We start from the raw sequence: 22,706 nt of genomic DNA, 5'->3' as shown, positions 1-22,706 counted from the left end.
AATGCTAGTCCTCTCAATGCGCTCACGCCGATTGGGTATTTCTTCAAGAACGTCATATTTCATGATATTACATTGGTATGTGCTGGGTAGAGCATGTGTTGGGTGTTGTTGTTGCTGCTGCTGCTGGTAGGTGGAGTGTGTGCTGGGTGCTGCTGGTGGGTGGAATGTGTGTTGGGTGCTACTGCTAGGTGTTGCAGTAGTTGCAACTAGTAGATAAGCAAACTAGTAGATTACAACATAACGGATCTTTAGGTCAAATGGTATAGCACTTGGGAGATTGCATCTTTATTTGTCCCAAGGTGGTGGTGATTCGAATCTACCAAGATCTTTCATTCATTGGTCTTTTATTATGTAACAATGGTGTTAATGGATAAAACTATATGGTTGAATATGTTTTTAGTACTATTTTGCCCAATAGTATATAAAAATTATTTAGTATTGTGTATGTTATCGTTGGCAGATTGTTGAGAATTTCGCTGAGAGTGATCTTGTTTATAATTTTTTTTTTGGTTTTTCTTATAATTTATTGAGTTTGAAAAAAACACAAAAAAAAAAAAAACAAAAAGTTGAAATACTACTTGTCGTGGGAAAAAACCACACAAATAAAACCATATACAAATAAAATAAATTTACAAATAAGAGTAGCTAACATTTTTAAATCTTAAATATTTTAAAAACACGAAAAAAATGAAATATTTGCCGCGGCAAATTTGGACAATCAAACAGCTGCAAATGGTTGCAAATCAGGACAAATGATATTTACCACAATATCATTAAACAGTGGTAATTTAATGTGAGTGTCCTTGTTAAGTTAGTGGTAGTGGTGTCGCTATTCATGAATGTTCCATCTCCGTGGTGGACATTTTGGTCACACTGTGATATTGACCAGTACTAATTTAGGCCCAGTCAAATTGGTCCATATACCAATTAGTACGTGGCCGTTTCCCTGGACTTTGGGGATAATAAAAAACAATTCATCACCTGGGCTTCAATTCAATTTCTTTACAGAAAACTTTAAAAACAGAAAAGCTCTCGTTTTCTCTTCTTCTTCTTCATTTTTGTTCTGAAATCAACAGAGAGGTAAACTTTTTTAATCTTCCTCTAAATTTCCATCAGTATTATAACAGTGTATTTTCCATCGTAATAGTGTTTTTATATGTATAGGTAGACCTTGTGGTCTTGCATAATTACATCGGTAACTACTGTGTATGAATCACTTGTGTTTTATATTGACCCGGAGTAGTTGTTACCTTTCCTGATTAAATAAATATTTATAAGCATAATGTGTGTATCTCATCATGTCATAATGTTCATGGATTTCTGTGTTTATTGTTTGTGTACTGCGATATTCAGTGATTAGTGTTTTCTGTCAAAAATTATTTAGTGTTTATTGTTTGTGTACTGCGATATCTCGTTATGACAAAACTGTTGTTGATGACATGTAACCATTAGTGTACCAAAATAAGAAGTTAAAATGGTACTTTTCAAAGGGCAGGGGTATTATGCTACACCAAAAAAAATGACAAACTAAATGACATGCATTGTTGGGCACACATGGAGAAGAGTTCAGGACTATTTTTTGTGAAGTTCTCTTCATTATGAAGATCATTTGCACAAAAATTCAACCCATTTGAAATGTCTAACCTTGCCTTTAGGAGTTATCTAATGGCTCACAATTACTCAATTTTGCAACGATCTTTTGGCAAGGTTAGAGTCTTAGAAACATCTAAATGGGCTAATTTCTCGTGAAAATGATCTGCAAGATGTGGAGAACGTAATTGAAAAAAGAATCATCCCATAACTCTTATCTACGTGCTCCACAAAAAACGTGCAATTTTTTTGTCAATTTAGCGTGTCATAATATTCCTCCCCTCTATTAAAAGCAAAGTTAGATGTCAATAATCAGATACCTTCTCATAGTCCGTAAAAAAAACTTTTACTTAATTGAAAACAAAAATTTAACAGCATAGAGCATCCCAATACACACATAGGTAAAATAGTGCATCATTGTCAATATCTAATAACTACTCTTAATCACATGCTTAGAATTAAGATGGCTGGGATTTGAAACTTTCCCATGGGCAGTTGGGACACTCGAGTATTAATGTATAAGTCGTAAATACAAATACACTATGCATAGTCAGTTCTTGTTCCTCAATAATTTGGTTAACTATATCTACTACAAATGTATCAATTTCCTTGGACAAACTAAATCACAAGGAACCCCCATTAAGAGCTGTAATCCCGTGACACTCTAAAAAGAGTACAACAAAACATGTACATTTCTGTACAAAGAATACTGCGCTGATAGTTTTGAATCACAAGATGATTCTAACAAAATAATTGTAACAAAATGACAGCTGGAATATTGCATTGAGCTATAATAGAATTTCATAAAATATCAATCTGTTTGGCTAAATCTAATTATTTATCATGAATTAAATCTAGATCATCTTGCGAAACACTACAATCCAGTTACACTCACAGTTAAAAAAAGTAAACTCATTTGACTATTTCAGAGAAAGTAAATTTGAACTGATCTAATTCAACAATAAGACAATTATTAGATTTAAGATTGTTTACCTTAGCTAGGGTTAGAGTTTTCTTGCTTTCCACTTCCGCCATTGCCTGTTTTGGGGTTGGGTTTGCTTGGCAAGTGTAAATTTAAAAGAGAGAAAATTATTTGAGGCAAGGATATGTAGCCACGTATCAGTCAATGTTTTTGTTAAGTCTACACGACCGGTGAGAACAAATTTGTTAAAGTATTTTTTTACTATTGACTTATTTTGACTATTATTGGTTTTATGAATGCTAGTCCTCTCTCAATGTACTCTCGCCGATTGGGTATCTCTTCAAGAACATCATATTTCATGATATTACATTGGTATGAACATGGCTACATATAATTGCATGATATTCATATAATTGCATCAAGTCTTTTCACTTAATCGCTCTCTCTCTCTTCAAATTACACTTGCGGTGAGCATACCAAATCCAACCGAAGCGGCAATGGCATAAGTGGAAAGCAAAATAAAACCCTAACCCTAGCTGAATCACCCTCTCTTCTAATTGTCGTATTGTTGACTTAGATCGATTCAAGTTAATCTTGAATTAAATTTACTTTCTTCTTAATTAGTCAACTTACTTTAGTGTGAGTGTAACTGGATTGAAATCTATCTAAGAGATCTATAACTAAAACTCCAAAGAAAGATAGAGAGATCGATGTGCAAAACCTACAAAGTTTAGTGAACAACTAATAACTTGTAAATAAGACATATATATATATATATATATATATATATATATATATATATATATATATATATATATATCACGATTGAGGCTAAGATGACATACTTAGCGTGACATACTTAGAGTGACATACCATTGTTCACGTCCTAAAAGCCCAGCCCACGAACCAACAAAACACAAAACAGATTTTTTGTTTACAAACCTTCGTCAAACACAGTTCAAACTCCAAACTCCAAATTCAAACCAAACTCCAAAAATTCCACACTCTAAACTCCAAATTGATCACCCCACTCCGGCATCCCACTCCGACATCTCCCGTCATCGTAAGCTTGAAGAGGACAGGTTAGTTACTTCCCTTGTTTTGGTATTTTTCGAGTTTTGATATAGTAATGGTATCAATGTTTTGGTATCAATGTTCACGACATTTGGAGTACCAAAAATTGAAATGAGAAGGTTAGTAGCCATTAGAGATAACTTTCAGTTGATATATATTGCATGAAAGGTTGATATATAAACCATTATTTCAAAACTCCGGCTACTATATCAAAAAAAGTTTCATGAACAAATCTTGTAAGCGAAAATGAGAAGGCTATTGTATCACCTTTCCCTTGTTTTGGTAGTTTTCAGTTTCAGTTTTGATATACTGCTATTGTATCAATCTTCAAGCTTGCCAACTAACCTGATATAAGGGATATACGGTTAGGCTAGTACTATATCAAAAAATGTGTCAGTAAACTGAAACCAACTTAGTATCATCAACAACCACGACAAACTTCGCCGACGCGGCCTCAACCATTTTTGTTCATAAACAACAGTTCAGGTGAAGATAACTCATGAAAGAAAAGTAGGTGTCAATATTTGAAACAAAAATACTTGATATATGTACACCAAAAAAACATGACATTCACTGGCTCCTTTTGATGATAATTCCAGCCGGTGATTGTACTACTCTCTTTAGCAACAAGATCAACAACACTTTTCAAGCCAACCTCGGATGAAAGCGTTGGCGGCGGCGATCGCGAGATTCGAGCCTACTAGAAACTTTCTCTCTAAGACACTTCAAATCCACGTCGAAGTTTCATAACACATTCAACACACACTCAGCGGATTCATAACGGATAACCGAAAAATTCAGCGGATATGATTCAACAGATTCATAACATATTCTTAGCGGATAACCTAAAAAAATTCAGCGGATAAGCATTCAGCAGATTCTTAACGGATAACCGAAAAAAATTCAACAGTAATGTGATTCAAATGATTCATAACATATTCTTAACAAATAACCGGCGGTTATACCATCCTCTTCAAAACCATCAAAAGCACCATATCACCTTAATTAGGTATTTGATAATCTGAGGATAACCACTAAAAGCATACACACCAACAACAACCTCAAAATGAGCATGCCGATCCGGTGAATAAATGAATCGGTCTTTATCTTCCCTTTGCGCCAAATGGAAACTTCACTTTCGGTTGATTACGCCAAAAAGAATTTGTGGATGGAGTTAGAGTCAAGGCCCGCATTTAACAACTTCCATAATTTATCTCATCCTCCCATATAAAATATCTACATCTATGTTCTACCGGTAAATGATATGTATTTCTTGCGCAAATGAAGAAACGCCGTTCAGGATTCAACTCGGTTCTTGAAGTTCTATGGAATACGGTGCTTCCTGAGAATGGACACTTGCTCTTATTCATGGATGTAGAAATACTGAGAAAGTTTAAAAAGGCGATTCTTGTAAAATTCAACATTAGACTAGCATGACAAGGGAGACTACCGCAGATTGGTGAAAGTAATAAAATTATTTTGATAAATTTGCCAATACAAATTTGCTTCTAGAATCAATATGCCTTAAAATTTCATAAATATATAGCATTTGGAGTTAAATAATTTGAAACCAATTTACCGGCATCAACAATAGATTCCGTTTTGATATTAACACCCTTATCCGACTTCCCAATTTTCGTATTATTAATGAATACAGATTGAGACCCAGACGATTTTTTAACTGAAAAGTCACCAAATTGAGGATTGCACCTTAGAAAGAAACTAGGGTTACCACGAGAAATAAGATTAAATTCAGCACTCATAGATAAAGGGGCTGAAATAGGTGAACCAAAAGGACCAATACCAGTTTTGACAACAAGACTGAATGGGTTCCATGAATCGTTTGGTTTGTAGACTAGTTTTAAAGACGATATTGTTCAACTACAGTCCACACTCTACAGCATCAAATGTCGTGAACATTGATACCATTACTATATCAAAACTCGAAAAACACCAAAACAAAAGAAGTAACTAACCTGTCCTCTTCAAGCTTGCGATGACGGGAGATGTCGGAGTGGGATGCCGGAGTGGGGTGATCAATTTGGAGTTTAGAGTGTGGAATTTTTGGAGTTTGGAGTTTGAACTGTGTTTGACGAAGGTTTGTAAACAAAAAATCTGTTTTGTGTTTTGTTGGTTCGTGGGCTGGGCTTTTAGGACGTGAACAGTGGTATGTCACTCTAAGTATGTTACGCTAAGTATGTCATCCTAGCCTCACCGATATATATATATATATATATATATATATATATATATATATATATATATATATATATACAATCTAAGTAATCTCTAAGGATAAAATGACTTACGCAAGGAAGAAAGAAATAAACCGATTATATATGATAAGGCCTTCACAAACTATCTTTAACCTTCATTCTCTACTTGTTTCGTATCAATAAAAAAAAGAATCGAACTTTTGCGAGAGGTAAGTCATCAGCCAAAAATTTAACTTTGAAAAAAAAAAACTTAATCATTTGATTTCAATTTCCTTTGTTTTTAGATTGTGAGACAAGATAACAATGTTATTTATGGAATGGATGGAAGTTAATGGGATAAAAAAAAACAAATTGACAATGAAAAAATGATTAAATGGAAGTTAATGGGATAAAAAAAAAACAAATTGACAGTGAAAAAATGATTAAAAGACTTAATCTTTTGATTTCAATGTCATTTGTTTTTAGATTGTAAGACAGTGTAATGAGGTTTAAAGAATAGATTAAAGTTATTGGGTTAAAAAAAAAAATGACAATAAAAGGACGCCAGCAGGACCTACATCTAATGTCTGAGTTGAGAATGCTTTATACCATCAAGGATGGGGTGTGCAATATATTTCTTAACCTTTATAGGAAATGATAATATTTAAGCTCAATTTCCATTACTTAGCTTTGTTTACGGTAAAATAAACTCTGAAAGGCAATACTTAGGCACCAATTCATCATAACACATGTAGAAACTGCATGTCCAATCACGCCCCAGTGCCCCACTTCACAGCAGTATACTAGTATATTTCAGAACAAATTCTGAAATTTATATATATATGTAGACACTTTTCATGAGATTTTGAAATATCTCATGAATATTTAAAGAGAGAAAAATTGGCAACGAGTCAAAAGTAGAAAAACAAGCAGAAAAAGTCTCAAAACTTCTCCGAAACATCATAGAATTCTCTGTTGACATACACGTGTTACGTTCAACAAACTGTAAGTAATATTTATCATTCAAGTACTTTTTTTTTTCTTTTTACTTCGTAATACTTGAATAGAATACATTGTGTTTTTTTTAGCTTGTATGTATTTTTATAAGAAGTTGTTGTTTTAATGCATGAATGTGCTTGTAGAAATGCTTATAAGACATTTTTTTTTATAAGAAATACATACACCCAATGACTTATGTAGGAATGGGGTCATTCCACAAGTGGAAACGTAGAATGAGTATTTCTTCTTTGTTGAATTTACAGGTTTGAACCTGTCTGTTATTCCCCATCGCGTTAACTTGACTAAATTTACATGAGGTTCGTGTCTCGACTTTTTAACCACCAGACCAAAACTATAGAACAGAAAATCATGTCCCTTCTCCAAGAATCAACTAAATTTGATCATCTCATTCAAATCCATGCTTACGTCGTCAAAACTTCTCTTAGTGAAAATAATTTCATTTTAGCTAAGCTATTAGCTATCAAATCTTTTTCTTGTTCGTCGCTTAAGAACTTGCAATATGCACGGTCTATTTTTGATGAAATTCAGTCTCGGATACTTTTATATGGAATACTATGATTCGAGCTTACTTAAATGTCCCAAACCCCAAGAGTCTTTGTCCTTTTTTCTTCCAAAATGCGGCTTCGAGATGGTATTGTTGTTGATAGTTTCAGCCTTTCTTTGGTTCTTCAAGCGTGTGGGAGATCTGTAGATTATACAAGTGGTAGAAGGGTACACACCCATGTTGTTAAACTTGGATTTGCTTCGGATTTGTTTGTGCAAACGGCTCTTATTGAGATGTATGCGAAGCTTGGTACTGTTGACGTTGCAAAAAATATTTTGGATGAAATGGATCAACCGGATATGGTTTCATATAATGTCTTGTTGGTGAGTGTGTTGAATTGGGAAAGTTGATTTAGCTCGTCGGTTATTTGATAAGATGCCGACTAGGGATTTGGTTTCTTGGAATACCATGATCCATGGATTTGCAACATGCGGTGATGTGGGCTTGCTAGGCAATTGTTCGATATGAGTTCGAGAGAGACTTGGTTTCTTGGAGCTTCGATGATTGCGAGCTATGCCAAAAGCGGGCAATCTAATGAAGCATTAATACTATTTCATGATATGCAGTCACCAATGTGAGACGATAGAGTGACCATGGTTAGTGTGTTTATGCACTTTGTGGCGACTTGGGTGCATTAGGAATGGGTAAGATTGTCCATGAATACATAGATAGAAATAAAGTTGAGATTGGCGTGAAACTTGGGACTTCTCTTGTGGACATGTATGCAAAGTGTGGGGATATAGAGAACTCACTCAAAGTCTTTAATGGTATGGGTGTGGAAGATGTCTTCACTTGGAGTCTTTGTGATTATAGGACTTGCTAATCATGGATTTGGGGAGCATGCACTTGATTACTTAGCCAAGATGATTTATGGAGGAATTAAACCCAATGATATCACCTTTATTGGTGTGTTAAAAGCATGCAGCCATGTTGGTCTTGTTGATAGGGGTTGGACATATTTCACATCGATGAAAGATAAATATGGTGTCGATCCCTAAGATTGAGCACTATGGATGCATGGTTGATCTGTTGGGTCGAATAAGCACCTCGAGAGGCAAGAGAGCTTATTAGAAATATGCCCTTTGCTCTCGATGCCATTGTTTGGCGGACCTTCCTTAGTGCATGTAAAATTCACAAGAACATGGAATTAGCGAAGAAAGCCAGCATTAATCTTCTTGAACTAGAACCTCATATGGATGGAAACTATGTTCTATTGTCAAATATGTATGCTCAAGACAAGAAATGGGATGATGTTGTGAATGTTAGGAGGAGGATGAGAGATAAAACATTCATAAGATTCACGGGAGTAGTTCTATTGAAGTTGATAATGTGGTTTATGAGTTCATTTGCGGTGATAGGTCACACCCCAAGTCAAAGGAGATATATGAAATGTTGGTGAGATGATTGATCGGTTGTATATTGTGGGATACAAACCATTGATATCTTGATCTTGCAAGATATGAATGACAAAGCAAAAGAACATGCATTGGCTTATCACGGAGAAGGCGGCATTTGCTTTTGGACTTTTGAGCACTTGCTCACTGGGTCTCCAATACGGATTGTAAAGAATCTCGAGTTTGTGAAGATTGCCATTTGGCCTTCAAACTTTTATCTGTCATCTATGAGCGGGAGGTAATTGTTAGGGATCGTAACCGTTTTTTCATCATTTCGTTGGGGGTCTTGCACTTGTAGGGACTTTTGGTAATACCCACTTGCATGTTAATTGCATTTGCATTCCCCATAATTCTCTACATCTAGTTGCAGCCTAGAATGTAGCTATTGGTGTGTGCTGGCCTGCTGGACCTACATCTAATAATACGAGTTGAGCATGCTTTTATACCATCAAGGATGGGGTGTGCAATATATTTCTTAACCTTTATAGGAAATGATAATATTTAAGCTCAATTTCCATTACTTAGCTTTGTTTACGGTAAAATAAACTCTGAAAGGCAATACTTAGGCACCAATTCATCATAACACATATATGTAGAAACTGCATGTCCAATCACGCCCTAGTGCCCTACTTCACAGCAGTATACTAGTATATCTCGGAACAAATTCTGCGAAATTATTTGAAATAAGTTTCATCTCGATTAGAAATATCTTATATGAAATTGAAAAGATTCCGAAAAAGTCATAGATGTAATCAACATATTTAGTCATCCGTCCATTAGCTGTGTTTTTTACTCAAGTCCAAATTGCCTCACTTTTATGCGGCGGGCTCATCAAATACAAAACAAGATTTCTCCCATTTGTGAAATACGTCGAAATCATCCTCATCTCGATTTTTAGGGAGTGACACATATTGTGGAGTTGTTAAAAGCACAAGAAAATCACCACGTAGCAAATGCCCATTAATCCATTTGGTTTCAAATTTGAAGTTTTCAACTGACTTTGCAATGTAGCAAAGAAGCTCAAAACTAGCTATGTTTTCAAAACTAGAGTTCGCTAAACATACGAGGAAATTGAACAAGCAAATAAACGGTTGACTCACTGATCAATTAGTTCATAATTGTAATCATCACCAACTATATTGTTGTCGTTACTGCAATCCCCATCTTGCTCAAACACAAGGATATGTATGAGTAACTAGTATCGACTTACCTCTTTAACTTCATATATTTATGATCAACAACAACTTTACTTTTAGATGGCGACTCTTAAAATACAAAACAAGATTTCTCCCATTTGTGGAATACTTCGAAATCAGCCTCATTTTGATTAGAAATATCTTGTATGAAATCGTGAAGATGTTCCGCAACGTCCATTTCCAAATAAGTCGATCATGGATGTAATCAACATCTTTAGTCATTAGTCCATTAGTCGTGTCTGTCTACTTCAATTAAAATTTTTAGGTAAAATGTCTAATAAAAGCTCATGATAAATATCAATACTCGTTAAAATTTCATTGAGAGCTGATGACCATTAAAAATTACACCAATGTGGTCTTACTTGTTTAAATTTTATGACACTTTAGCAACAATTTCACTAGTGAAAGTTAACAAATATAATTATAACTTAGGCCAAAATAATCAACTTTGTACGGAGTAAACTCTTCAACATGTGGCTTGAAGAAATCCAGTATCTATCTATGACAATATAACAATATGATGCCCTAACCAAATTGCCTTCATGAGAACACCTTAACCAAATAAAAAACTCTTATTGCTTTTTAATCCTATTTAATTAGAAGACATGCATACTTTAATTTGGAATTCAAGGGGGATGATTTTGTAATTCTAATTAGGAAGTGGAATGGCAAAATAAAAAGAAAAAAAACGATCAACACAAGTACATAGGGCCGGAGGGGTGCTACATTATTATTCCAAAAATGAGATACGCTATTTTATTGAATTTGGCAAGGATATTTCTATTCCAATATCCAAATATACTAAAACATAATCGGATCGGAATAATTAGATGTGTTTTCAAAATCCGATCTTATTTGATTTCCCATATTTAACATATCATAGTTGTCTATATACTATAACTAAATTAGAACAACAAATAGGCACAAACCAAATATAAGTTGTAAATTTTTTTCTAACCGTGTCTCTTTCTTTCACAATTTCAAGCAATCGAGATCGTTTTTCTCTCTATTTACCAAATTAATACATTAACGTGTTTAAAATAATGCTTCTTGAGTGAATGTGTTGAATGGACTGAGTTTGCTGAATTAATACATAAAAATATTCAAAATGGTTGTTGAATAAATGTATTAATTTTTATTTTTTTTATTGGTAAAACATTAACTATATTAACAAGAACGGTACGGTTGTGTAAAAGATTTATCAAGATTTATCAGAAAGTGACTCTCCAGGAAAGATCGGGAAAAAAATAACTCATAACCATTTTTTTTTAATCACTCACAAGGGCGGGGTAGATGGAATGTCAAATATACCCTTGATGCAAAATTAAAAGTGACTCGAGTAGATGAAAAAACAAGTATACCCTTAGTGTGAAAAAATAAATGATTCGACCCAACTGAAACGACCCAGTGTATAGTATAAACAATAATTGTTCATACTTATTTGGGTATGAACAATCACTGTTCGTACCTTAATATAAGCTAAGAACAACCACTGTTCTTACCTTAACATAATATATGATCAATAATAACACTTATTAGAGTATGTACAATAATTTTTCATATTTATTTGGATTGTTCATACCTTAACATAACATGAGTTATGAACAATGAATAACACTTATTAGAGTATGGACAATAATTTTTCATATTTATTTGGATTGTTCATACCTTAACATAACATGAGTTATGAACACTCATTGTTCATACCAATGTAATATCATGAAATATGACGTTCTTGAAGAGATACCCAATCAGCGAGAGTGCATTGAGAGGACTAGTATTCATAAAACCAATAATAGTCAAAATAAGTCAATAGTAAAAAAATACTTTAACAAATTTGTTCTCACCGGTCATGTAGACTTAACAAAAACATTGACTTATACGTGGCTACATATCCTTGCCTCAAACAATTTTCTCTCTTTTAAATTTACACTTGCCGATCAACCCCTACCCCAAAGCTGGCAATGGCGGAAGTGGAAAGCAAGAAAACCCTAACCCTAGCTGAGGTAAACAATCTTAAATCTAATAATTGTCTTATTGTTGAATTAGATCGGTTCAAATTTACTTTCTCTGAATTAGTCAACTGATTTTGCTTTTTTTAACTGAGTGTAACTGGATTGAAATGTTTCACAAGATGATCTAGATCTAATTCATGATATGTAATCAGATTTAGCCAAACAGATTGATATTTTATGAAATTCTATTATAGCTCAATACACTATTCCAACTGTCATTTTGTTACAATTATTTTGGTTAGAATCATCTGGTAATTCAAAACTATCGTTGCAATGTTCTTTGTACATAAATGTGCATGTTTTGTTGTACTCTTTTAGAGTGCCGCGGGCTTCTGACTCTTAATGGGGGTTCTTTGTGATTTATTTTGTCTAAGGAAATTGGTACATTTGTAGTAGATATAGTTAACCAAGTTATCGAGTAGCAAGAACTGACTATGCATAGTGTATTTGTTTTTACGACTTATACATTGATACTCGAGTGTCCAACTGCCCATGGGAAAGTTTCAAATCCCCAGCCATCTTAATTCTAAACATATGATTAAGAATAGTTATTAGATATTGACAATGATGCACTATTTTACCCATGTGTGTATTGGTCTGCTAACCAGTCATTCTAAAGGTTGAGAAACTTATGTTTCTGAGACTTGAAAAGATGATAATCTGCTTAGCAATCAATTTTATCAATACAATTACCAACTCAAGAAAGGTTGTGTACCATTTTTTAAAATTAGTCCCATCAGAAGTGAAAACAAACTTAAAACAGCAGGTGTAAGATATGAATTTTCCCTAAAGTATAACATCATCTGCATATGCAATCACACAACCCCTCTCTCCCATAGTTAGCAGTTTGGCAAGGTCTAGTAAAAATGATAGTAATTCAAAAATCTCAAGAATATTCGGCAATTACAAACGAAATAGTTCTGTACGCTCAAAGGAACATGTCATAGTAAGTATTAACACTTAACTAGTGCATATGAGATGAGAATATAAAAAGAAAAAGGAAAAGATTTTTATAGATATGTATACCTGTGAAACTTTGTGTAGTTTGCTATAGCGAGGAAATAATACGTGATATATACAATCCAGGAATGATTTGCAAAGTTCGTGTATTAAGTGTTAATAAGTCAATAATAGAAGATTGCCAAATAGGACCACTCAAACGTCTAGCAGCTAGGGCCAATCTTCATTGTGGACTAACAGATTGTAAATGCACAATAGGAACCCTCCCTTTAAGAGTATTCTAAATTGCAACTGATTATAAAGTATCAAGACTACGGTACTATCAAATACTTCAGTTCTTCTACGTATAAAGTGATAAAGATTGTTTTTGGCAATAGATGCACAGAATGTACCTTTGCGTGTATGGAAACGGTGGGTTTGCAATTCTTTCCCTTGCAGTAATCTCTGGGAGCTCTTTTAGATGACAGAATACTTAACGACGATGTTATTTTCCTTCTCATCGCCCTTCCTATCCATTGAATTATTCCTAGTGGCATTCTATAAACTGTTTACATAATAAGGATTTGTGTGTCATATACACCTGTACATATGATTCAACTGTTCATGCATAGTATCCATACTACTGTATTGCTGGAGGTGGAAACTGGAAAGTAGAGGTGGTGAGACCTTACTAGCGTGTCATGGGCCTGGCCTTTTTCTGCATCTGTAATCCGTGAGCGTGGCGAACTCTTGAGGTCGGTTTGAAAAGCCCCACTAAAATCCCGCCGTTGGTGTGCATGTACCCCCAAACCAAAAAAAAAAACCTTTCCTCCCTCCACAATTTCTCTCCTTGTCTCTCACCTCATCTCACTTCTCCTCTCTAATTTCTCATCTCCCGCCCAGGAAAAATTCTTTGGAGAGACGACGATCTTTCTTGTTTTGATTTCATTGAAGAAAAAAATGTTAGCCCAAGTCAATTTATTCGGTTAATCGTGACTCGGAGTCAAGGCTCCATTACTTCCATTACGTTTCCCCTTGATGCTTCTGGTGATGATCTCCTTGTAGTTGCAGAGTGGTATTTTTCACTTTTTTTTATTTATTTTTAATTTGGAGAGGTATGAGTTAAAATATGTGACACTCCATGATCCCTATGTTACAATCACAAACTATTGGATATTGTTTGAAGATTTAAAAGAAGTCATTGGTAGTTATGCTTTACTGAGATGCACTCTCCAGTAAACAGAATGAAATGTCCAAAACTAGCTAGATACAATATCAAACTATCAACTACTGCGAACTGTCTAATTGTCTAATAGAGAAAGTTTTATTGCATACATGCTAGCTCTGTAGGTCACAAAACAACACTCTTTCCTTCTTGAGGGCTGATGCCAATTGTATTTATTACGAATAAACAGAATGCCAATCGTATTTAGTACTTCTACCCAAAAACAAATGTATATATGGAACTTGGAAATAACTAACTTATGAAACTTGCTGAGTTTTATTCTTGTACCAGTGTGTTATGCACTTTTCAGGTGCCCTGGTCTCAAGCATTTCGATATAAAAAATCCGTCATCATCTAGATAACAACTACACTTTCTTAGTTAATCTAAACCATAGATAAAAAGTGTTCACTGCATGGTTGTCTGTGTGTTCTGTTCACTTCTGCATGATTTACTTATATGTGTTCTGCCTGAGGAACCAAGTTTGTTTCCCGTGTGTTATATGTGTTATGTTGCGTTTTATATGTGAGGAAACATTTGGTTGCTGCCGCAAGATGGCAACTTCTTCAGACCTTCGGCCCAGCATAAGCAGTCCCATCACTCCGGTCTAAACCTCTGCCTAGCCGGTTGGTTGCATTCTACACATACTACTTGCTCATTAATGCATAATAAAAATATCAATTGTACTAGCTTGGGAGTCCCTATACATCTTGTTTTATTAGCTTCTTGTTAGCGTTACAAATGTTAATACACGACTGTTGGTTCAAGTAAGCAATAAAATAACCGTAGCAAAAAGATTCAATCAATATTGTTACACTTGAATAAACTAGACAATGATATAGTCTATTTTTCTTAATTTATCGTCTAATTATCAAAAAAATTAATCAAGTTGTGGAAATAAATAAATAAATATAATCGAGTGGCGGAATTAACGATTTTAGCGAAGGGGGCTATCTTGGGACAAAACCAACTTGGTTGGTTTTTCTGTCTATCTGTCCTCATCTTCTCTCTCATTTTTTTTTCGCCCAAATACCTTTCTTCTTCACCCATCTCTCTCTCCCCCGCAGCTCCGCTCACTCCCCACTGCCATGCAGTATACTAGTATATATAAAAAAAGAGTACCAAATAAATGATATACTACGCTCACGCCCCCACTGCAATGTTTTACATTATGCCGAAACTTCTCTCTCTCTATAAAGGCATGAAGGGTTTTTCTTTTTTATTTGTTTTTGTTTGATTGAATAGATTTCAAAACCAAAAAAAATAAAAAACACGTGTTAAAAATAAGTACTAAAAACTTACAATTCAAAATCAATGGACTGCAAATTGTGAAATTTCGTTGCTGAGATAGATTGTTTTCTTCTTCCTGTCAATGAAAGGTTGAGAACTTGTGAGGGGCTTCGGGGGTTTGTTTCTTTTATGCCTTCTTCGGAGTTACTAGCTGCTGCAGCAAAATTAACAGAAGCTACGACTGAGCTAAGGGACGCTGAATTTGAGTTCGACAATGATTTATTTATTGGCCCTGCACCACCGGCTGTAGCTGCTGAAGCTGCATCATCAAATGAGGAAGAGCGTTTTGAAGAGGTATTGAAATCTGACATTTATAAATCGTCAAGAAAATTTTGTCATGTTCATTGGTCAGAGTCAGTAAAGTTCATATATTGAGACATGGTAGGGGAGGAACATTCCTATTGCTACACACATATTTGTCATCACCCCCAAAATATTGCAACTGTAGTATGGTCATTTGCTTTTGATGATAATAATTCTCTTCCTACATCACTTTATGGTTATATGAACGATAAAGTCATGTTGACTTTGTTGTAAGTCCTTATCCCGCGGTGCATGTTTGATAGTAGCATATGAGTATTTAGTACCTTCTTTGCTTTATTTGGTTGATCAGGTGACAAGAATTATGGAAGTCGAGACTGGAAGTCCATATGATTTGCTTGGAGTGAATCAAAACATGTCTGCTGATAACATTAAGAAGAGGTAAGTCAGCAAGTCTGTTACATGTTACTGGATCATACATACTGTAACGTGCGGCTTTGGATGCTTATATATTTTGAATATTTAAATAGTGTATGTTGTTTTAATACGTGTTTGTTAAAGAATATATGTGTCCTCATTATGTGGAAGAACCATGCCATAACTATGTCCATAAGGACATCGACTCGTGAACTGATAAGGCAATAAAATTCGTCTTGTAAATTAAATGACGACACAAGTTATATCCTTGTAATATGTGTTCATGGTACTCATCATGTCAAACAAATATATTTTTGCAAAATTAGATACAATCAGAACATGCAGTAGATGTAAATAAGAACACATGAATGGAGTAGTAATGTGTGTACATAGTACACTCCATTTGAACTTTGAAGACATTTTGTCATTAGAGTACTGTGCTTTGATGTGGAAGCACTCTCTCTCTCTCTCAAGCCAATGAAAGAAGTTTGTCGCGTGTGCGATCTCCAGCTTTCTCATGATTGAATCTTAGGGCGGACAAGTAGTCCCTAAAAGCATTTTATTATAATAACTGAGTTTTCCAACAGAAAGTTTCAAGGTATCAGCAATTTCATATTGCTCAATGATGATAACTAGTGTTTTTTCCCTATCATTTTAATTTAGGCGTTAGTGAATGGGCTGCATGTTCTAACTTGATAGATAATATTTTGAATAGGGATGATATTCTTACTGAAATGTTTTTCATGCTATCTTCTGTCCAGGTACTGGAAGCTGTCACTTATGGTCCATCCAGACAAGTGCTCTCATCCACAGGCCCATCAAGCATTTGTTAAGTTGAACGAGGGTTTTAAAGAATTGCAAGATCCAGATAAGGTAATTCATAAATCATAGCTGTTTGCTCAACCTTAGAGAAATTAGGCGTGGTTTTGTTTTGGAGGGAGAAGAATACCATACCTTAGGAAAATGCAATTTTAGAAATTGATGATGCTGTTTAACCATGACCATGATCAGAGGTCCTCTAGTTTATTTAGATATTTAGTACACTTAATCTATATCTGTATCTGCTAAGTACGGCCGGTTTTCTCTTACTCTGTAATACGTGGTGATTGCAACAATGGACATTTGGGTTTCTGTGCTCAAATGCAAATATGAAATGAAGGGTGTGCTGTTGCAGGACTATTATAAATAGTATAATTTATTAGTCATATTTTTGGCTTTGGTCAAACTTGAAGTATTATGTTGTATAGTTTTGCCCTGATGCGCTGTTAATTCCAATTTTTGGTTATATGTCTCAGCGAAAAGCAATGGATGACAAAATTAGACTAAAGGAGGAGCAAGAGGAATTTAAGGTTATATTTTCTTCATGCAGGCTCTCTTTGTTCTTCTTTATATGCTGAAGAATTGCCATTCACTTGCTCTTTTTACTTTCACTTGGAAGTTGTCTTTCCTTTACAGAGGTTTTCTATTTTTTTTTTCCAATATTTCTCGAGTTATGTTTTTCCACCATAGTACATAGTTGTAAGCAGTTAGGTGGGCTTATAACATGTATATAATCTCAAATGAGAAATCTTTAGATGGTCTGTGAGGGAAGTGGTGTTACTTATATTAAATATTCTTTAAAAATTAAAACTAAAGCGATGGAAGTAGCTTATCATCAAATGCAAGATCCCTTCAAAGTATATATTGTTATGTTATTCCGTTCTTTAGTTTAATTATTTTGTTTGACAATTTCTAGGCTGAGCTAAAAGTGATGCGTGAAGCCTCACAGTGGAGAAGGCTGTAAGGTTAGCTGTAACTTACTATATAGCACGCTTCTCCTCCATTTTTGTTTTCTAATTACAATATGAGACACCAGGATCACTCTACTCACATATAAGAAAGGGTGTATTGTGTTTGTTATATACATAGGTGATGTGACCAAAATAAACTAACTAAATTTTCTTAGAGTACAAGTGGTTTCAAAAGGTTTGAGCAGCACGTAAAGTATGTCATAATTTTACCAAAATGTAGTTTTGTTCATTTATTAAGCTTACGAACGTTAGAACAAGATCTAGGAGTTATGAGGATTCCCATCAGTAAGACGTTCTTTGGTCTTAATTGGTGTGGCTTCGCTAGGAAATCAAAAGCTTTGTGTGTACCTGAGAGGATAGGGGTAAAATTTGGCTTGCTTTTGTATAGTGGCTGTGGGACTTCTGGACTTGGATCTAGAACTTGGTTGAGATCAGGTGGGGGGAAGAAGGAAGGAACAATATCAGGAGTAGTTTAGTGGATGTGGGGAGGCATGTCCATAACCAACTAGGGAAGAGGACAACAATGAGGGGTCTTCCTTGAAAAAAGATATGGGAAGTTGAAACACCTGTTTCAGCTAGTTTTTGAAAAAAAGGCTATACATTGTTCTATCTCTTCATAGTTGAATGGCTGGACGTAGGTTGTGGATTTTCTGCTCATATTCTTCCTGTTTTCTCGGGAACTAAAGCTGCATGCTTTTGCGGCAGAGAAAGCGATGGGGTTTGTGGATGATCGCAACATTTATAAAGCTTTGCTAAACATGAAGGTTATTCAGTATGATGGAGAAGAGGAGGGGGAGTGGACGAGGACTGATTATGTACGTGAGAGGCAGCATGGAAGTGGGGTGGGGGGTGATCTGACTTGCTAGCTGCAGTGCTGATTTTACCACATTGGTGGTGGTTTTAGCCCGTTTGTTTCTTTTTCTGTTTTGGCTTTTTCGCATTTAAGTATTTCTCGCGTGTGGGTGTACTGCGGTTGGGGGTTCTGGTCCTTGAAAAAATAGCATTTGGCTATTGATCTTCCAAAGATACATCAATATATTAACTTTTATTGATGATAGGAAGGTGTCAAGTGGGGGGTGTCAAGTGGCGTGCTGGTTAAGACTTGGGAGGTTGTGCCCAAGGTCTTAGGTTCGATTGCCACCTTCACCGGGGAAATGAGGTTTTAAGTGGATAAGTGAATAAAGTTCTAACTATCAAAAACAAAAAAATGATAATAGGAAAAAAAACTGTTGTTGGACAAACTGCTTTTGGATCTTGGTTTTTTAGTTCTTATGGAGATCAAGGTAGTTGTTGCGAATAGATCCAGTGTTGAGTTCTTAAAATAGAGCTGACCAACTATTTCGAGGAAGTTGCCAAACAGAAGGTAGATCAGCTTCGTTCATTGCAATATTGGCGATACGTAAACATGCCAAAGGCTTGGTATAGAAAGGAGGGGGTGTTTAGAGGTTCATATTTGGGACAACTGCATTTAGGATAGCGTAGTACTAGTCTAGATTATTAAGGGAAACCCTATGGAGATCACATGTGCTCACATAGACTACTAGGAGCATCTCCAGTGGGTCATTTAGAATAGCTAGACACAGGCATATAGGGATCTGGATAAAGGCATATAGAAACTTGATGTATCAAAAACAATGGCTTTAGACCTTCAGTAAATGAAATGAAGGATTGTGTGTAAGCTTTCACAATTGCAGCTTTTAGTCCTCCAGAAATTTTTCCTCGCACTGCAACATGTTTTCTCTTCAGAACTATTTTATTTCTTTGTACTTTTTCGCCAATATTTTGTGCAGACGGTGTATTTGCTTCTGTTGCATTACAGAGTTCAGTATTTTACCGAGTTTGTCACTCATGGCACATAGCTGTATAGATCCGTATTAGACTACCAGTTACTGTCTGAAAGACCCTATTGTTGACATGTGGGTATGTGTTCAATTGCTAGGTATATCAATGGAAGGTGATGATGAGCTTCTTGCTGAAACAAAAATGCCTCCAAAGAGAGACGAATGGATGACAACGCTTCCTCCTGAAAGAAAAGTCTGTAATCAAATTCAATTTTGTTCTGATTGTAAATCTTCAGTTAGTTCTTTGCGGTATAACCTCTGTCTTAGTCCAGACATATTGGCAACTGAATATTTGTTTGCTTTCGTGTTCCATTCGTTTCTCAGCCAGGTGTTACTGTGCATTCTGCTACGTCTTTTAGTCGGACTAATAAAGAAGGTCGAGGCGATACTAGTGTTTGGACAGATACTCCAGAGGACAAAACCCAGAAAGCAAAAATGAAGTAAGTACATTTCTTGGTGCTGATTGTGTTAATATCCTGTGGTTCTTCACTTTAACATGTTCTGAAAGTTGTTAGTAAAATACATCTATTTCTGTATTGCAGCTATTTAGAGGCTTACAATGAAGCCGCAGCACTTGCTTCCAATGAGGAAAAGAAAAGAACTAGTTCTGATGCAGATTTGGTGGACAAATACAATATCACCAAACGTTCTAAATCATTGGTGGAGAAGCACCAAGAAGAGTCGGCTAACCGCCGAAAAAGAAAGTCCAAACAGGAGAAAACGAAGGAAAAATACTTAAAAGAGCAAAAGGAGGAAGAATGGGCAGGGAAACACCCTTGGAAGCCTTGGGATCATGAAAAGGATCTGACAGCAGGACGACAGAACGTCAATCTTGATTCAGAGAATATGGTCAAAGGATTATCTTCACGATTCTCAGGAGGGAATGTACAGAGAAATTTCTTGTAGGCGAGGAGGATGACTTTTGTGCTTTATACTTGAGGCACTTCAGGACATGCAATGTTGGACTTCACCAGCATGTCTCGCAATCAGCCTCAACCGTGATTCGTAAGGAAAGGAAAGAAATAATGCCAATTCGTTAACTTATGTATACTATGTACTAATATGATGTTGCAGACATTTCAATTCAGTGTAAAATCAAGTTTTGCAGTGAAGATATTTAGTACTCAGCCATGCTTCTATATCCATTGCGGGTCTGAGGATTATAGTGTGAAATAGAGGAAACTGAAGGTGGTAATCTATTTATCAGAAAAATTGCAGTCATGAAGATTTCCACCCAGTATTTAGGAGGTACATTGCAATGAGCAATCATAGTTCTTGCTAGTTCTAGTAAATGCCTGTGTTTCCTCTCAGCAATGTCGTTTTGTTGAGGAGTGTGAGGGCATGAATATTGAAGTGAAATGCCATTTTCGTGAAGAAATGATTTGAAAACTACACTTTTGTATTCTCCTCCGTCATCACATCTAAATACTTTAATCTTTGTGTTCAACTGATTTTCTATATTTGACTTGAAAGTTTTAAAAACTGAAAAGACTTCAGATTTCTTATGTAATGGAAAAATCCATGTGAACTTGGACCAATCATCAATAAGGACCAATAAAGGAAACATAGTAAAGAAGGATAGAACTAACCCACGTGACCCAGCACAGAAAAAACCTCCGAAGTCAATTCGAGAAAGCCATATAAAGATGGAATAGAAGAAGGGCCCCAAACGTCACTATGTATTAACTGTAAAGGTCTTGTAGTACAAGTACTTGATGATGTAAAAGGTAACATAGTACTTTTTTCTTGCTTACAAGCATTACAGAAAGACACAGAACCACAATGACCACTTAACAATATTTTATTTGCAGACATAATTTTATACAATGTGGAAAGAGAAGGGTGTCCAAGCCTTTGATGCCATGTGTTGGCATTTGTCTTTGTTCCAGAGAAAGCAAGAGAAGGAAATGAAACTTGACCAGAAGAAACATTGAAGCAAATAGAAGCTTTTGGAACAGATGAAATGGTTGAAGAGTTGAACTTTATTGGATATAGTCCATTCTTAGTTCTCCCTTGTAAAATAGTCTTGCCCATGACATTGTCCTTTGCCACAAAATGATTTGGACAGGAAATCATAGAACAGTTATTATCTTTAATAAACTTTTGAACAGATAGCAAATTTTGAGAGATTTCTGGAACATGAAGTATATCATTCAAATGAAATTTAGATGTAGGAGTATCTAAAGTAGTTGAACCTATATTTGCAATGTGAAGTCCTTGGCCATCACCAACTAGAACTTTATCATTTCCAGAGTAAGGATGATGAAGAGTGAGATTGTTTAAGTCTGCAGTGATGTGATTTGTGGCTCCAGTATCAGCAATCCACTGAGATTCAGATGAAAGAGCATAATCTGATGTGTAGTAGGAAGCAGGTGAGTTATATTGTGTGTTAGGAAAATAGTCTTGTGTATTTGAGTTTCCAGTTGAACTTGAAGCTTTCTGTGCTGCCATTGCTTGAAGTTTTGCTGGTGGTTGACGTCCAATATAGGAATGATTCATACGAGTATAGCAGTCGATTGCTGAGTGACCAAGCTTGCCACATATTTGACATTCAGTTCTGCCATTTGGATTAACAGCAGGATTGCAAGTCTTCTGTGTGTTCTGATTGCTTTGAAAATTTCCTACTCCTCTGTTAAAACCACCACGGCCTCTGAATCTTCCTCTTCCTCTATAATTACTTGAGCCACCTCGATAAAAGTTCGAAGAGGATTCAAAACTGCCAGCATTCCTTGTAGTAGCAAAGGCTTGAGTAGAAACTTCATGAGCAATTTTCTATCTTTCCAGAATGTTAATTTCTTCACTTAAGAGTAAACCATACAACTCATCAAAGCTTGCTTCTTCAGTTCTAACTCGAAGAGATGTTGCAACTGGATCATATTCACTTGGAAGACCTCTTAGAACATGCTGAACCATATCACCATCAGTTACTATGATATTTGCAGCAGCTAAACCATCACTTATTGATTTGATCTTCTGTAAATAGTCATGCATATAA

The 22,706-nt window shown here is 35.4% G+C and overlaps 1 long non-coding RNA gene and 1 pseudogene across 2 annotated transcripts; one reads left to right on the top strand and one right to left on the bottom strand.

The window, feature by feature from the left end:
• Window positions 1–934: 934 nt before the first annotated feature.
• LOC147472599 (uncharacterized) lies at window positions 935–20,936 on the top strand (annotated as a pseudogene). Its single transcript, XR_015210747.1, has 9 exons — window positions 935–1,080; window positions 15,492–15,696; window positions 16,016–16,104; window positions 16,842–16,953; window positions 17,376–17,429; window positions 17,816–17,864; window positions 19,810–19,904; window positions 20,036–20,151; window positions 20,254–20,936. The product of XR_015210747.1 is annotated as an uncharacterized LOC147472599 (transcript).
• On the bottom strand, window positions 8,845–14,968 carry LOC147472600 (uncharacterized). Its single transcript, XR_015210748.1, has 2 exons — window positions 11,604–14,968; window positions 8,845–11,517 (listed from the first exon to the last, which is right to left on the bottom strand). It is a non-coding gene; the product is annotated as an uncharacterized LOC147472600 (long non-coding RNA).
• Window positions 20,937–22,706: the final 1,770 nt, after the last annotated feature.

This window comes from Coptis chinensis, unplaced genomic scaffold (genome assembly GCF_015680905.1).
Source record: "Coptis chinensis isolate HL-2020 unplaced genomic scaffold, ASM1568090v1 utg9485_pilon_pilon, whole genome shotgun sequence".
Lineage (NCBI taxonomy): Eukaryota > Viridiplantae > Streptophyta > Magnoliopsida > Ranunculales > Ranunculaceae > Coptis > Coptis chinensis.
Note: the sequence above shows the minus strand (reverse complement) of the source record. Positions and strands in the feature narration are given on the sequence as shown.